A 16,123-nucleotide genomic window follows, 5' to 3' on the forward strand; every position below is an offset into this window, starting at 1 on the left:
TTCAAGGAAGGGGGAACAAAAACAACCAAGAATGTCTAGCTGCCTTTTGGAAAAGCACCTTTGGGACAACCATGACCTGGATGATTAAGAAGCTTCATAGACATCCCTCTTTTTCACTTCCCAAGACTGCTCTGTGGCCAGCAGGATTTGCTATGATGCTTTGGGATTCCAACTGGTTGCTAGTGAGAGATACAGACTTCCAAGAAAATAAAAGCTCTAAACAGCCTGAACATCTGGAGAACATCTGTTGAAAGTCTCACTCCATGAGAGGAGTAGAGCGTGTCCTCTTTTCATAGCCAATCCCATGTTCTGGAGATACATCAGCCTTTCCTATTCACAGCCCAGCCTATCCTGTTAAAGACCATCCTATTAAGTGTAGTAAATAGACCATGGAATAACTGGGTTGGGAGAGACCTCAGATCATTCCTATGAAAGACCATCTTATTAAAGCATGAGAGGTCATGCGGTGACTTATCGGTTAACACACTGGGTTTGTTGGCTGGAAAGCTGGCAGCCCAGGTTCGAGACTTCAGCACCACATGAAAGGGGTGAGCTCCGAACCTTGGCTCAGGTTCCTGCCAATCTAGCAGTTCGAAAGCACGTAAATGCAAGTAGAGAAATGGGTACCACTTCAGTGGGAAGGTAATAGCACTGTCTTTGCCCGCACTAGATATTGGAAGATGGCGATCATGTCACCGCTAGTCCTTCTTTTCATTATCACTCAAATAGCGCTGGAAGGAACCTTGGAGGTCTTCTGTTGACATTCAGGGATCATCTAAAATACGGGAATTTACTAGCAGAAACTGGTGATACTGAGTGATCATCCAAGCGATTAATGAGAATAACTGAGTTGGAAAGAACCTTGGAGGTCTTCTAGTCCAACCCCTTGCTCTAGCAGGAGACCCTATACCATTCCGGGGTAGCGCAGTGGTTAGAGTGCAGTACTGCAGGCTGCTTCTGCTGATCACCAGCTTCCAGCAGTTTGGCAGATTGAATCACACCAGGCTCAAGGTTGACTCAGCCTTTCATCCTTCCGAGGTTGGTAAAATGAGGACCCAGATTGTTGGTGGCAATATGCTGACTTTGTAAACCACTTAGAGAGGGCTGTAAAAGCACTGTGAAGTGGTATATAAGTGTAAGTGCTATTTATTGCTATTCCAGATAAGTGGCTCTCCAGTCTTTCCTTAAAATCTTCCAGTGATGGAGCACCGACAACTTCTGAAGACAAACTGTTCCACTGGTTAATTGTCCTCGTTGTTAGGAAGATTCTCCTTAATTCCAGGTTGCTTCTCTTCATGATTGATTTCCATCCATAGCATGACTCCATGGTGTCATGCTGACCATATGAACGGGGAAATGTTTTAAGACAGCACCAGCTCAGCAGGTTTCTGGCACTCTGGCGCATGCACACACATGCACTCACACATGTTCCGCTTTGGGCACTCGATGCTGAAAAGGTGTGCCATCACTGCTATAGGGTTTCCTGCCTGAGCAGGGAGTTGGACTCTGTGATCTCCAAATCATCTATGTTATTCTGTATTTTGGCTACCGATGGCTCATTTCTCAAACGTGGGGTTGCAGTGCCATCTAGTGGTTCTGAACATAAATCTCCCATCAAAGCAATTTGGCAAAATATTATAGTTAGAGATGAAATAATAGTGGATCACATATGAATCCCACACATCTTGATTTTAACCACCATCTAAAGAAACCACAACAGCTGGATTTGGGTCCTCAGTGCATGTGCCTTTTCGGTGCTGTTTTTGCCGCTGACGCAGTTCTGAACAACATCAAAACAAGTTTCACGTGAAAGAGATGTGAAGTACTTATTGTGGGGTCTTGGGTGCTCTCTGAGCTTGGTTGTTTCTTGAAGACATTTCATTACCCGATTAGATAACCTCATCAGTGCTAGGTATACTCATTCCCCTGTATTGTGTTCTGATAAGTCAACACCTCAATTATTGTGTATGATTCTGGGATTATAGACTAGTTAAAACAAGAAAGATAATACAGGGACTTGAAGACATGCTCCATGTGAACATACTGAAAAAAACTGGTCTGTTCACCTGGAGAAATTCATCCATTCATGTGTACAAAAGGGTACTGTGATGACCACATTCAGATACATGAAAATGTAGCATTAGAAAAAAATGCCCCCAGTATTTTTTGGATCAGGAATAATTGATGTAATTGGTGTTATAATTAGGACCAGTAATAATTGGTGTAAATGACAATCAAGAAAAATTTGTTGAACAGACCATTGCATGAATCAGGGGTCTCCAAACTTGTCAACTTTAAGACTTGTGGACTTCAACTCCTAGAATTCTAGAAGTTGAAGTCCACAAATCTGTCTGAGGACTTCTGGAAGTTGAAGTCCCCCAATCTGGCTGAGGACCTCTGGGAATTGAAGTCCACCAGTCTGTCTGAGGACTTCTGGGAGTTGAAGTCCATAAATCTGTCTGAAGGCTTCTGGGAGTTGAAGTCCACAAGTCTGTCTGAAGACTTCTGGGAGTTGAAGTCCACTAGTCTGTCTGAGGACTTCTGGGAGTTGAAGTCCACAAGTCTGTCTGAAGACTTCTGGGAGTTGAAGTCCACCAGTCTATCTGAGGATTTCTGGGAGCTGAAGTCCATAAGTCTCGCTGAGGACTTCTGGGAGTTGAAGTCCACCAGTCTATCTGAGGATTTCTGGGAGCTGAAGTCCATAAGTCTCGCTGAGGACTTCTGGGAGTTGAAGTCCATAAGTCTTCACGTTGCCAAGTTTGCAGAACCCTGGCATAAATGATGAAACATTTTGTCATACTCAGGTTGTCTGAATTACAGATCTTCTGCTGAGCCCAGCAAGACTTCAGAGTTCCCACAACACAGCTGAGCACAACAGATGGGAAAAACACAAGAGGTCCCTGATAATGGTAGGGATTGTGTCTTTAGAACAAGGTTCTCCAACCTTGGCAACTTTTAAGGCCTGTGTACTTCAACGGATCCCTTCCAAATCAGGCAGGCAGTGAAGAAATAATGTTATGTTTTGCTCGGAGGGTTGAATGTCCAGTCAGTGTTTATTTTAGCTGCGTCTTTGACTCATTTTCTGGCAATTCCCTTGAATAACAGAATAACAGTGTTGGAAGAAAGTTGGAACTTCATTTTTTTTAAAAAAAAAGTTATGTTGTAACTTCAAATGGTCATTAAATGAAAGATGTTGAGACTCTAGAAAGAGGGCAAAGAACAGCAACAAAGATGATTAGGGGCTAAAATCAGTGGTGGGATTCAGCCGGTTCGCCCGAACCGGTAGCTAATCATGCCCGGCCACGCCCTTTGCCCCTCCCAGCCAGTCGCCTCGGATGAGGCTGATATATAATGGCTTTTCTCTTGCCCTCCCAATCAGCAGAGGCTCCCTAAATGAGAAAGCTGGCCAGGATCAGTCCTAGCTTTGCTATCCATCGCAGCTAGGAATCTCAAATAAAGCCCAGAATGAATGCTTGTGTTGCAGCCAATCTGGGCGCTAGCTAGGCAGGTGGCCTGCAAACTCCGTGGTCTTCTGAGGAGCCCGGCCGAAGTTTCACTCGCTGAGGCACCAGGACTCCTGATGACGGGATGGGGTCCTTCGGGCACTTAGTTTGGCTACCTAGTAGCTCCAGCCCAGTGGTGGGATTCAAAAAAATGTACTGTGAGCGTGGCTTGGTAGGCGTGGCTTGGCTTGGCTTGGTAGGCGTGGCTTGGTGGGTGTGGCAGGGGAAGGATACTGTAAAATCCCCATTTCCTCCCCATCAGCTGGGACTCGAGAGGCAGAGAATAGATGGGGCGGGGCCAATCAGAAATGGTATTTACCGGTTTTCCAAACTACTCAAAATTTCCGCTACCAGTTCTCCAGAACTGGTCAGAACGTGCTGAATAACCACCTGCATTGATTCAAATATCTTTATATATCTTCGTTTATATTATTTTGCTCTGAGCTAAAATGCCCCAGAGTTACTGTAGACAGCAGAAGAAGCTGTTTTGACCTCCTAATCATTTTTTCCCCCTCCTTTTCTTCAGCTTCTCTAGGTTTGCAAGGCAGGAGACTCAGCAAACAGAAGGGCCATTTCGTAGAATGATATAAAGTCACTCATTCACATTTCCTAAGTGTAATAAATCTTCCAGAGAACTCAATTATTTGGCTGCACCTAGGATATTACAGGATATTCTTATTGTCTGAGTCCTAATTTCCTGGCATTTTATAACTTTGGATTTATATGAAACTGGTCAATAACCGCAGTAAACTTGAAAAGGATCAAATTGATAGTATTGAAATGATAAGATCCGGAGAAGCATCTAGCTCAGAAGTGTAATAAAATGTTTTAAGGAGTGATATCAGAAGGCAACACTATAGTAAAATCCCACGATGGTTGTCGCCTATGGAGGCGCTAATTTATCCAAACACTATAGAAATAGGAAAGATGCGGAAATATCAAGAATTGTTGAGTAGTGAGGGAGACCTACTTACGAGACAAGAACTGGAAAGACGAGGCATTATGATTGATTGCTGGCCATATTTTCAAATTGAGTCAAAATATACAGCAGACCGGAGACATTATGATTTTCAAAGCCAACCAAGTGAACTAGATAAAATTTTAAAAGGCACAGATGAGAAAATAATATCTAAAATTTATGGATATTTAATAAGGTATAAATTAGAGGAGGAAACAGTGAAAGAAAACATGGTAAGCTGGGCAAGAAATATAGGTCACAATATAGAGTTGGACAGATGGGACAAGCTATGGGCAGAAAATTATAAGATGACACTGTCGATTCCATACAAAGAAAATTTATACAAGATATTTTATAGATGGCACCTTCCTCTGGCACGTTTGGCTAAAATGTTTCCAAACACATCACCAATGTGTTGGAAGTGCAAGACACAAATGGGGACATATTACCATCTCTGGTGGTCTTGCAGGAAGGCACAACACTACTGGCAAGAGATTAAGAGAATAATCGAAGAAACGACGAGGCAAAGTGTAGAAATGAAACCAGAATTCTTTCTATTTGGAATGACAGTGTACCAAGGAGATAAAATATCTTATCATCCACATATTGACAGCGGCACGTATAGTGTACGCTCAGAATTGGAAATCCGAGATAATACCAACAGAAGAAAAAATAATAACAAAAATAAATGAATGCGCAGAGATGGATAGGCTCACAAAAGAGCTCCAAGATAAAGAGAACACTGACTTTTATTTAGTTTGGCAAAAATGGTACACATGGTTAGAAAGAAGGATAGGGCCAACAACATAGGACATTAGGAGAACATAACTCAAGAATTGTAGAAATAGATACATGAGATGAGCCGTAGGATTGTATAAATAAATGGTTAATATGTTTGTAGAAAGATACTGCTGAACTTCAATGAATATATTAAGGTATAAGCAAGTAAATTTGTAAATAGTATGATTAAGGAAAATTGGTTAAATGGACATTAATCACCGATGTGAAGGTTTTCTAGAAGTTAGTCAATTGACTCTTTGTTAATGTATAAGTGTTTACATGTATTTGTGTTTTACGTTTGTTTATGTTAATAAAATTTAAAAAAAAATGTTTTAAGGAGAAATAACAGGTGAATTAGAAAACAACCACCGATGCGATAGTTTCTTAGGAGTTAGCCGATAGACTTCTTTTCTTTGTATTGTAGCAATGTATACGTGTTTATATGTATTTGTGTTCTATGTTTGTGTTAAAAAATAAAAAAATGTTTTAAGGAGAGATTTTTAGATTTTAGATTTAGATTTTATTTGATTTATATACCGCCCTACTCCCAAAGGACTCAGGGCGGTGAACAGCCACAGATAAAACACATAGATACAAAATTTAAAAGCAAAATTAAACAATTTTGACCCAAGACAGATTTAAAACACCCCAATAATTTAAAACAGATTAAAATTTACATTTTAAAAAAGGGAAAAAGGGAAAAGATTAGGCCAGGCCAGCCTGATGGAATAAAAAGGTTTTAAGAGCGCGACGGAAGGTGCGCAGATCCGGGATCCTCCGTATCTCCGGGGGGAGAGAATAGATGCACACGGTTTTCAAAATGTTAGCCGTCCTGGATTTTTTCCTAGCAATTATTAACTAGGTTCAACCTTGGATTTGTTTATTGATCGATCGATCGATCGATCGATTGATAAGTTGGGCTAGGACTTCCTGTGCTTGTGCTGAGACGTAGTTCCCATTTTAAGGTTCAGTCTTAAGCTTGGAGATCATGGTTTTTTGGGGTGCTTCGAAGTCCGTTCTGATTTTTGCCATTCTGTAATAAAATTGGGTTCTTATCTTATCCGGACTGGACTGTAAGGTGATCTTCAAGATGTATTTCATTCCTGGAACTCGTATGTCCCCTTGACCGGGACATCGATTTCTTTAATTTTTCTTTTGACTAAATTTCTGCAGAAATTACAGTATGCCCAGCTGGCCAAGTAATTTCCTATCTGAGTAGAGTTATCAAAAGCTACGGGATGATTCGTTTAAATATGTGATATTTTGAACATTTATTACCTAAGTCAAAAAAGAAAAGAAAACTGAAACAATATATGATTATGATCTATCAATAAAAATTACTTAATTGGTGTTATATAAATGGTATGGTTTGATAGATAGAATTTAGGATAATTGGAAAATTGCATTAAAGAGCATTATTTGAACTAAGAACTATGTTTAAATGTTAAATTGCTATGTTTTTAAAATTAAAGATAAGATTTAAATTCGATAAAGTAATAATGGAATAAAGATTTAATGAGCATAATGAAATATATCATACGTTTGAACTGTATTGTCAATAGTGAGGATTTAGGGTAAGAATTGTTGTATTATGAGTTATTAATTGAATTAAGAATTAAGATGGGTTAATACTTGAAGGGTAATTGTTTTGATTAAGTAAATATGCGTTAATTTTTTAAAGATAGTATTAGCTGAATATGTGATTTAAGATTAAGAAATATGGCAAAATAGAATAGATAAAATTTTGTTAAAGATTTTGTTAAAAATTGAACAAAGTGATGACCGGATCAAAGCTCTGTTCCGAAAGGATGTAATTTGTATGTTTGGGAAAAAAATAAAAAAACTTTTTGCAAAAAAAAAAAGAGCTAAGGGATGATTATATAGGATAAAGCTACAGGAAGATTATACTATGCTGAGCAAAGGACATTGTTAGTAAATGTTTACCAAGCATATATGGAACACTCTATGAAATGGGGCAATGGCCTTTAGAATCAATTATCAAAACTTTTAAATCAATAACCTAATAGTAGTCAAGGCTGCCTCGTCAGACTTGCCTAAGCGTTAGGAATGTACTGGCAATTCTATTTCTGCAGAAATGGTTATTATGGGATAGTAAAAGAGGTTGGGAGGAAGTGAGGCAGGGTTTGCTATGAGCCCCTATCGCCAGCGTTGACGTGTGGAAGGATGTGAGATTCATACAAAGTTTTATTAACTGATTAGTAAGTTTCTTGAGATGCCAACTTCAGCCTGGGAAAAAATGCAGAATTGCAATTGCACTGTACTGATATACAGTGTTTTACAGCCCTCTCTAAGCGGTTTACAGAGTCAGCCTCTTGCCCCCAACAATCTGGCTCCTAATTTTACGGGCCTCAGAAGGATGGAAGGATGAGTCAACCTTGGTAGTACAGGGGTTTAAGGCACCCTGTTATTAAGCTTATTAAGACCAGCTGCCTGCAATTACTGCAGGGTTCGAATCTCGCCAAGGCTCAAGGTTGACTCAGCCTTCCATCCTTTCTAAGGTAGGTGAAATGAGGACCCAGTTTGTGGGGGCAATAAGCTGACTTTGTATAAATATACAAAAGGATGAAGGCTATTGCTGAGCACATTGTAAGCCGCCCTGAGTCTTCGGAGAAGGGCGGCATATAAATCAAATTAAAAAAAAAAAACCTTGAGACTGGTGTGTTTTGAACTTAGCAGAGCTGGCCTGCAATACTGCATTCTAACCATTGCACAGGAAGGAAGGAAGGAAGGAAGGAAGGAAGGAAGGAAGGAAGGAAGGAAGGAAGGAAGGAAGGAAGGAAGGAAGGAATAGCAATTGCACTTAGACTTATATACCACTTCAAGTGCTTTTGTGGTTTACAGATTCAGCTTATTGACACGCCCACCAAGCCACACCACACCCACAAAGCCAGGGTCACAGAACCGGTAGTAAAAAAAAAAATTGAATTCCACCACTGCCCTACACCATTTCAGACAAAAGGCTGTCCAATATCTTCTTGAAAGCTTCCAGTGTTGGAGCATTCACAACTTCTGGAGGCAAGTGGTTCCACTGATTAATTCTTCTAACTGTCAGGAAATTTCTCCTTAATTCTAGGTTGCTTCTCTCCTTGATTAGTTTCCACCCATCACTTCTTGTCTTGCCTTCAGGTGCTTTGGAGAATAGCTTGACTCCCTCTTCTTTGTGGCAGCCCCTGAGATATTGGAAGACTGCTATCCTGTCTCCCCTAGTCCTTCTTTTCATTAAACTAGACATACCCAGTTCCAGCAACCGTTCTTCATATGTTTTAGCCTCCAGTCCCCTTATCATCTTTGTTGCTCTTCTCTGCACTCTTTCTAGAGTCTCCACATCTTTTTTACATCGTGGCGATCAAAACTGAATGCAGCATGAGTGAGTGGCCTCACTCGTTGTTGTCTGGTTTACCAAATGTGGCCTTGCCTGCCTATATAAAGTCTGAGTTACATTAAAAAGCTCAAATCTCATATAGGCAGGAACAGGAAGGATAAAATGTTTCTGAGTAACATCCCCATCTAGTGTCAGCCAAGAGGCTTAGACATTTTTATTTTTAACATCCGGTAAGGAATCTTTGCGGTGTGACTTCATTGTGTGTCAAGACAAAAAAAAAATGCATGGGATCGTGCATTTCCACGATCCAGAATATTTGGTGGAAATCTAACCCTGGCTTCTATTTTGCCATTCAGAACCATTTCCACTTGTATATTCAAATCGCTGTTTTACAGGAAGAGGATGAGAGGACAGGATCTGAATTTGTTCTAAATTAAGACCCGATAATAGCTCTTTAATTGAAGACCTAGAGACTTGATGACCTATGGACGAAAATATTTGTAGCTTGGGGTCAAATTGTGAGGTCCTTGGTACTCTGCGAGTTACCTCTGCTGTTAAAGAACTATTATTGCATCTTAATTTGTTGATTTCTTGCAGGCATTTCATTACCAAAGTAGGTAATGTTTAGTCTAGCACTGATAATGTTATCTAATCATGAAATGTCTGCAAATGTCTGCAAAAAAACAAAACAACCAAGCCCAGAGAGCAACAAGGATGCCATAGTTCTCCTCCTCATTCCTCCTCCTCTCTTCCTCCCCACTCCTCCTCCTTTCCACAAACCCCACTCCTTTTTAGCACTGATGATGTTCCCTAGTTGGGTCATGAAATGTCTGCAAGAAAACAACCAAGCTCAGAGAGTACTAAGGACCCCACAGTCCTCCTCCTCCTCCTCCTCCTCTCTCCCTCCCTCCCTCCCTCCCTCTCTCTCTCTTTCTCTCTCTCTCTCTATCTCTAAACCCCACCCTTCTAGCACTGATAATGTTCCCTAGTTGGGTCATGAAACGTCTGCAAGAAAACAACCAAGCTCAGAGAGTATTAAGGACCACACAGTCCTCCTCCTCCTCTTCCTCCTCCTCTTCCTCCTCCTCCTCCTCCTCTCCACAAATCCCTCTCCCTTCTAGCACTGATGATGTCTCCTCATTTGGTTATGAAACGTCTGGAAAAAAAAAAACCAACCAAGATCAAAAAGCACGCAGGACCCCTCACTAGTCTGGTGAATAACATATTACAAGACTATTCAAGATTTTTAAAATGTCAAAACGTAAAACATTGGTGTCTGAAATTAAAGTCTCCCTTTGGGGAAGAATCTCCTTGCATTTAAAAACAGAGATCCATGATTGCTATAGAACTCTGAACGAAGAAATACGCAGGCCTTAGCAAAACAAAGTTGTGGTGAGTTTTACGAAAGGCGATTTTCGATAACTCCTAGGGCCTGTTTCTGTCCCTGTTTTTCTCCGTTATATTCTTGACTGTTCAAACATGCCCTCCTTGATGTGTTTCCCAGGTAGGGACAGGCTGTGGATAACAATCTCAAGGCACGTTTGTGCAAATCTGTGCAGCAGCTCTGTGATGCCAAGTTTCTCCCATGAGTGCGGCAAACGCTGCCTGCCATAAACAAAACTTCTCTGGAGACAGCGCTCTGCAGAAGCAAATTCACAACAGCAAATCGGCGGCAAATGAGATCTGGGATGAGAGAGCGATCGTTTATACTTTGTTTATTTTCTAATTTTGACAAAAAAATTGACAAAGGGGAGAGAGAGAGAAAGAGAGAAAGAGAGGGAGGGAGAGAGAGGAAGAGAAAGAGAGAGAAAGGGAGGAAGAGAGAGAGAGAGAGAAAGAAAGAAAGAAAGGAAGGAAGGAAGGAAGGAAGGAAGGAAGGAAGGAAGGAAGGAAAGGGAGGAAGGAAAGGGAGGGAACGAGGGAGAAAGAGAAGAGAGAAAGAGGAAGGGAGGGAGGGAGAGAGAGAAAGAAAGAAAGGAAGGAAGGGGGAGGGAGGGAGAGAGGGAGAGAAAGAGACAGAGAGAAAGAGAGAGAGGGAAGAAGGGGAGAGAGAAAGAGGGAGAGAGAAAGAGAGGGAGAGAGAAAGGAAGGAAGGAAGAAAGAGTAAGAGAGAGAGAGAAAGAAAGAAAGAGTAAGAGAGAGAGAAAGAAAGAGAAAGGAAGGGGGAGGGAGGGAGGGAGAGAAAGAGACAGAGAGAAAGAGAGAGAGGGAAGGAGGGGAGAGAGAAAGAGGGAGAGAGAAAGAGAGGGAGAGAGAAAGGAAGAAAGAAAGAAAGAAAGAGAGAAAGAAAGAGTAAGAGAGAGAGAGAGAGAAAGAAAGAAAGAAAGAGCAAGAGAGAGAGAGAGAGAAAGAAAGAAAGAGAGGGGGAGAGAGTTTCTACGATTCGCCAGCCCAAAGGAAAGCCCAGGAACAAAGCAAATAGACTTTGCAAGGGTGGAAAAGGAGCAAGTCATAGTTAGTAGAAAGTGGGAACTTAGCGGTATCGTAAATTTATTGTGTGTGGTTTGCATACAGACATTGCTCATTCTTTTGTGGGAACACACCCAACCCACTGGATTTGTTTGCAAATGCTGTGTCCGGACAAAATGCCGCCCGGCCCTCTGCTGTTCCTGAAACACTCCCTAGCACCTTCAGACTGGGAAAAGAAAAATAAAATAGAATAAAATAAAATAAAATAAAAAAGGATTATTGTCAGGCGCAAACAACCCAAAGTGCAGACTTTGAGCTAACTACTTTATTGTGTTCTGCCTATAATACAGGAATCTCCCCAGTCTGGCAACTTACCCTTGGGAACAATTCGATAAGGCTCTGGGGAATTCAGACACGGTGGCCGGCCCCCAGAACTTTTGCAGTTGTGCAGTTGTACAGCAACTCGGGATGCACCCGAAGGCTACAGTTAGTCCAGAATGCGGCCGCGCGGGTTGTTACGGGGGGCTTCTCGGTGCTCCCGTGTGACACCTCTCCTGCGCGAGCTGCACTGGCTACCGGTGGTTCTTCAGGTTCGTTTCAAGGTGCTGGTGCTCACCTATAAAGCCCTACATGGCTTAGGCCCGGGGTATCTGCAGGATCATCTCCTGCCATCCCCCCATCGTCCGGTGCGCTCACACAGAGCGGGCCTCCTCAGGGTGCCATCAGCCAGACAATGTCGGCTGGCGGCTCCCAGGGGGAGAGCGTTCTCTGTGGGAGCGCCGACCCTCTGGAACGGATTGCCCACCAGCCTCAGGACTGCCCCGGACCTCCTCTCCTTCCGCCGCGAATTGAAGACTTTTTCACCAAATGGGCTGAATCTGTAGGGGTGATTTTTAATAATTTTAATAAAATTTTTAATTAATTTTAACTAATTTTAAATTGACTTTGTTGTTTATGTAATTTTTTTTTGTTCCTTCTTGTAAGCCGCCCTGAGTCTCCGGAGAAGGGCGGCATATAAATCAAATTTAAAATAATAATAATAATAATAAAAAAATAACTCCAGGCTAGCTCTGCGCTTGATTCCTCCTCCCTGCCAGGAAGGGTGCTTCCCAACAACTCTCCTGATGTTCCATTTCATCTCTTTGGAAACCAGAAGCTATTTTCCAAAGCGCTAGACGGCAAGACAAGTGCTGCCTTCAGGTGCTTTGGAGCAGGGGTCCCCAACCTTTCGGACCTCAGGGACCACTAAATTCATGATTTTAAATCCCGCAGACCGCTAATATGATCTGCCTAATGACAGGCTGGGTGGGTGTGGCTAGGTGGTCGTGTGACTGGGTGGGTGTGGTCAACTCGATGTCACTCACATCGAGGGGCGCCTCAACGGCCTCTACTCGCCCCTCACCTGCCAGCCACTCCTCACCTGCCCGCCCGGGCTCCTTAGGGCCCCAACAGGAAGCAGTTGTTGGAGCTAAGCAGCCACCACGAGAAAGAGTTGGCAAAAGAGCTCAGTTCAAATTGGATCTGACCGAGAAGGAGGCTCAGCAGAAGCACCTCACTGAGGACTAGGAGCATAGGCTTTCCAAGCAGAGGGAAGACCTGCGGGAATGCAAGGCCAGGTACCGGCGCCTGGAGGCTCAGCGCACTGAGATGGTCAGCCAGTTCCAGGCCATGATGCAGTCCCACTGGAACGAGGCCCTCCAGCTCTTCGCCACCAGCGGCTCTTCCCTCCAGCCTTTGCCCAAAGCCTCACACCAGGAGGCTGAAGCAGACCCCAACTCAGAATTTCTGGCCCTCTCCGACCCACACAAAAAGACCCCGAAGAGGCAGTAACACAAACATTCATTGCACGTATCCAGCCCAGGGGACGTAGTTTGAGGACCCCTGATTTAGTGCAATATAAAAAATGCAAATAATTTTTCTGTGGACCACCACAGAAATTTTCTCACGGACCACCAGTGATCCATGGACCACCAGTTGGCGACCGCAAAAATGCCCCTGTCACTGCCTTGGTGCAGGAGGCTGACTAGATCACGTCTTACCATGGGCACATCCACCCAGCAACCATGCAGAGAACCCCTTCCCAAAAATTTTTGAAGCCCACCCCTGGATAGGAAGGGAACCTCCAGCTGCCGAGCCAACAAACAAAGATTGAAATGTTGGTGTGTTTGTTGCTGAAGACTGCAGCAGGAACATTGAGCCCCTTGAGAACAAAACAAGCATCTGTTTTTGAATGGCTTTCGGGACACTGAGCTTCCCTGTGTACTTGATGCTCAGAGAAACCTGATCCACCTTTCCTCTCCTCGCCTTACTCTCAAGTCAACACCACAAACTGCCTGCTCTGAGTCATAAAACATCCTGCCTGGTTGCCACTGTGACATCCACGTGACTCAGTTTCTGGGCAATACCCCAGAGGGAAGTTTGCACAGCTCTTTTTTTTTTTTTTATGATTATTTGCAAGAGGAAATCAGATGAAGTCGATCCTCGGCGCGTAAAGGTAGAGGAGACCACGAAGAGGAGAGGAGAGGAGAAGGGGACACAGTCGGAGAAGGAGAAAGAATTGGGAAGAGTTGGGGAAACCCATCTTCCACCCTAAAGAAACATGGCCTGAGTTATCGCCAGTGGTAAGTCAAGATCTTCCTATAGCTAAGTTTCAGTTCTAAGGAGAAAAGATTTAGTTTTAAGTTTTCCTAAAACTAAGGTAAAAGGTAAAGGTTCCCCTCGCACATAGGTGCTAGTCGTTCCTGACTCTAGGGGGCGATGCTCATCTCCGTTTCAAAGCCGAAGAGCCAGCGCTGTCCGAAGACGTCTCTGTGGTCATGTGGCCGGCATGACTCAATGCCAAAGGCGCACGGAACGCTGTTCCCTTCCCACCAAAGGTGGTCCCTATTTTCCTACTTCCATTTTTGACGTGCTTTCGAACTGCTAGGTTGGCAGAAGCTGGGACTAGTAATGGGAGCTCACCCTGTTACACAATACTAGGGACTCGAACCGTTGAGCTGCCGACCTTTCGATCGACAAGCTCAGCATCTTAGCCACTGAGTCACCACATCCCTAAGGCTAAACTAAGACTGGGGATTATTAAATCCTTTTTGCTAACCAGGATTGGATAAAAAAAAAATAATACTTTTTTTTAAAAAAATTGATGTATATGCCGCCCTTCTCCGGAGACTCAGGGCTGCTTACAATGCGTTAAGCAATAGCTTTCATCCTTTTGTATATTTATACAAAGTCAGCTTACTGCCCCCACAAACTGGGTCCTCCATTTAATTTGAGGAAACTTTAATTCAGTTTCCTCTACAGAGCAGCAGGTGGGAGTTGACGGGTTGTTCCAAGCCTAGGATTATTTTGTCCCTCCATCCCTCTCTCACACACACATACACACAGAAGTATTTACACCGCCAATTTGCCTTGATCTGGAATTATTTTTGCCACGCTTCACGGGCTGCCCTGCTACCAGGGAGTTGAGAGATCGGTTTCCGTTAGGGCAGGGATGAGCAGTGATTCCAAGCAGAGTTATAATATAAACAGAAATTATAGAGGGGAATATTTGTCCGGGTTGAAGTGAGGGATCTTTGGTGTTCTCAGAGCTGGGTTGGTAGGTAATCTCATCCGTTACCGATTTTGGTAATGAAACGTCTGCAGGAAAACCTGCAAAGGTGTTTTTTCAAGAGCCAAATAGCCTTTCTGGTTTTTCTTTGAAGACGTTTCACTTCTCATCCAAGAAGCTTCTTCAGCTCTGACGGGATGGTGGTGGGGAATGGAAGGATTTATATTCCTTGCAGACAGCTGGCCATTTGCCTCCTGTGAGAGAGTCGTTGAGGCCACTTGGAGGTTTCTCTGTGTCCTCAGGGTCACCTCAGGTGAAACCTCCAAGTGGCCTCAACGACTCTCTGAAAAGTCTGCAAGGAATAAAAATCCAGTTTTATTTTTATTAATCCAGTTTCATCCAGAAAGATACAGTTGCCTCTTGAAAAAAAGCATGACTGAGAAGGGAGGGAGGGAAGGAAGGAATTAGATGGGGTGAGAAAGGGAAGGTGGGATGGAGGGAAGGAAGGAAGGAAGGAGGGTGGGAGGGAAGGAAGGAAGGAAGGAAGGAAGGAAGGAAGGAAGGAAGGAGGGAGGGAGGGAGGGAAAGAAGGGAGGAAGGAAGGAGATGGAATGAGAAAGGGAGAAAGGGAGGGATGGAGGGAAGGAAGGAGGGAAGGAAGGAGGGAGGGAGGGAAGGAAGGAAGGAGATGGGATGAGAAAGGGAGGGTGGGGTGGAGGGAAGGAAGGAAGGAAGGAGGGAAGAAGGTAGGGAAAGAAGGGAGGAAGGAAGGAGATGGAATAAGAAAGGGAGGAAGGGAGGGATGGAGGGAAGGAAGGAGGGAAGGAGGGAGGGAGGGAAGGAAGGAAGGAGATGGGATGAGAAAGGGAGGGTGGGATGGAGGGAAGGAAGGAAGGAGGGAAGAAGGGAGGGAAAGAAGGGAGGAAGGAAGGAGATGGAATGAGAAAGGGAGGAAGGGAGGGATGGAGGGAGGGAAGGAAGGAAGGAGATGGGAGGAGAAAGGGAATGAAGGTGGGATGGAGGGATGGAGGGAAGGAAGGAAGGAGGGAGGGAGGGAAGGAAGGAAGGAGGGAAGGAAGGAGGGTTAGGGTTAGGGTTAGAATCTCCATAGACGTCTGCAGGAAAACGACCAAGCTCAAAGAGCACCAAGAATTCCTCGGGATCCAAACTCAAAGCTGGTTTTAAATCTTCAAACCAACCCTTTCTCAGGTAGCCAACGACCAGGAAATCTTTTCAAGATTAATTGTCACCAACTCTAAATGCCATGGCCAAATCCAAGATATAAAGAACGGTTCAAAGGTTGATTTGCAAGATTGTTCACTGGAGTTTGCTTTCTCCGCGAGTTCAGCAAATAAAAGAGTTCTCAGATTAGATCAAAGTACAGGAAGTCCTCATTCATTTTGTGACCGTTCAAAAAAGCGGTTTATGACTTTTTCACATTTACGACCGTTGCAGCCTCCTCAGGGTCACGTGATCAAAATTCAAATGCTTGGCCACTGACTCATATTTATGACGGTTGCAGTGTCCCGGTCACGGAGTCCCGTTTTGCGACCTCCTGACGAGCAAAGTCAACGGGGGAGCCA

The 16,123-nt window shown here is 43.6% G+C and overlaps 2 long non-coding RNA genes across 2 annotated transcripts in view; one reads left to right on the plus strand and one right to left on the minus strand.

Annotated features, from left to right (window-relative positions):
• Window positions 1–11,054: 11,054 nt before the first annotated feature.
• On the minus strand, window positions 11,055–13,304 carry LOC132712568 (uncharacterized). Its single transcript, XR_009623196.2, has 2 exons — window positions 13,257–13,304; window positions 11,055–11,219 (listed from the first exon to the last, which is right to left on the minus strand). It is a non-coding gene; the product is annotated as an uncharacterized LOC132712568 (long non-coding RNA).
• Window positions 13,305–13,450: 146 nt separating this feature from the next.
• The window catches only part of LOC117669854 (uncharacterized), an 8,358-nt gene continuing 5,685 nt past the window's right edge, over window positions 13,451–16,123 (plus strand). The window contains exon 1 of the long non-coding RNA XR_004592523.3: window positions 13,451–13,614. This is a non-coding gene — a long non-coding RNA (uncharacterized LOC117669854). The remainder of the gene's footprint in view (window positions 13,615–16,123) is intronic.

The sequence above is a fragment of the Pantherophis guttatus genome, chromosome 16, assembly GCF_059756535.1.
Source record: "Pantherophis guttatus breed Tessera chromosome 16, ASM5975653v1, whole genome shotgun sequence".
Lineage (NCBI taxonomy): Eukaryota > Metazoa > Chordata > Lepidosauria > Squamata > Colubridae > Pantherophis > Pantherophis guttatus.